Raw genomic sequence first — 1,588 nt, 5'->3', positions numbered from 1 at the left:
CACAGGCGAATACTGTAGGACATTTCTAAAATGAATAGATTATTGGGTTCCTGGAAAATTACAAGTTACATCTGAAAAGTATCATTAGAACATTTTTTAAAAATATGTATTTTAATAGATTTCAGAGAGGAGGTGAGAGGGAAAGAGAGATTGAAATATCAGTGATGAGAGAGAATCATTGATAAGCTGCCTCCTGCACGCCCCCTACTGGGAATCAAGCCCGAAACCTGGGCATGTGCCCTTGACTGGAATCAAACCCGGGACCCTTCAGTCTGCAGGCCGGCTCTCTATCCACTGAGCCAAACTGGCTAGGGCTCAGTAGAACATTTTGACTAATAATGGTATGGTTTGTGTAAGTTAGTAATAGAAGATGAAAAAAACAAATTATGAAAGACTTCATTATAGGTGTTTGATCAGAAAAGGTATATGATCCATCCACATGAATGCAAAATGAGCTGCAGAGTGTTGAAGAATGTTGATAGAATGTAGATCACCAGTCATTTAAAAGGGAAAAGTAAAGTGGAGATTTGCACAGTGCTGCCACCCCCACTAAATATATGAAGTCTGGCCCATCCTTTATTGTAAGCCTTTGTTCTGTTAAATTAGTCTCTGTATTTCCAGGGTCTAGCACTTGAAATACGGTAATATGATGAAAATATGGGATTGAATGTGACATAAAATAAGACCATTTTTAAATAGTTTTTAATGATTTATAAAATTCCAAAGTAGGAATTTCTAATATTTTTAATACAAGCATTATTTAAATGAATACATTTTTCTTCTTCTTTTTTAGAAATTAATCACCAATAGTCTGATAAAAAATTGATAAAAATTCTTAGAGTGGCTCTCATTTGAATATGCTGATTGCATTTGTTTTTTCATGTTTCTACATGATCTGCATAAGTATTTTAATGACTGTCCCATAAATGCTAGTGTACTGTTATTTAATCACCCCTTCATCTTTCTCAGAAGTGACTTAGAATTACCATCAACTGGTTTGAGCCTCATTTAGAACTCTATTACTTTCATATATTCTTGTTTTTCCTTTTTATTCCTTTCTTTCCCTCTCATCTTTCTCCTTTTCTTCCCCTACCTAGTATTTGTCACAATTACTTCACCTATATAAGGTTACAGTTGACTACTTTGCCATTATTGGACTTTTTTTTTGTCCTTTATTGTATATGCTAATTAATGTTCACAGATCTCAAAGGATTTTACTTAGAGGGTTGCCAGATTAGAGTTATTATTTTGGATGGGTTGTGTGGCAGTGTTAACCATAGATTGCCAGTAGAAAAATCAGGAGATTATATTGTTCTCTTAATAGACTTACTAAGGCTCTCTCGTTAATTAGACTGTTAAGGGTCAAAGAGACATGTTCCACCCAGCTGGTGTGTTTCAGGGTTGAGTGTCAACCTGTGAACCAGGAAGTCACAGTTTGATTCCCTATCTGGGCATATGCTCCCTTCTCGGGTTGCAGGCTCCATCCCCAGTAGGGGGCATGCAGGAGGCAAGTGATCAAAGATTCTCTCTCATCATTTATGTTTCTATCCCCCCCCCCTCAAGTCAATAAAGATATATATATATATAT

This window comes from Myotis brandtii, unplaced genomic scaffold, assembly GCF_000412655.1.
Source record: "Myotis brandtii unplaced genomic scaffold, ASM41265v1 scaffold36, whole genome shotgun sequence".
NCBI classification, from domain to species: Eukaryota; Metazoa; Chordata; class Mammalia; order Chiroptera; family Vespertilionidae; genus Myotis; species Myotis brandtii.
Note: the sequence above shows the minus strand (reverse complement) of the source record.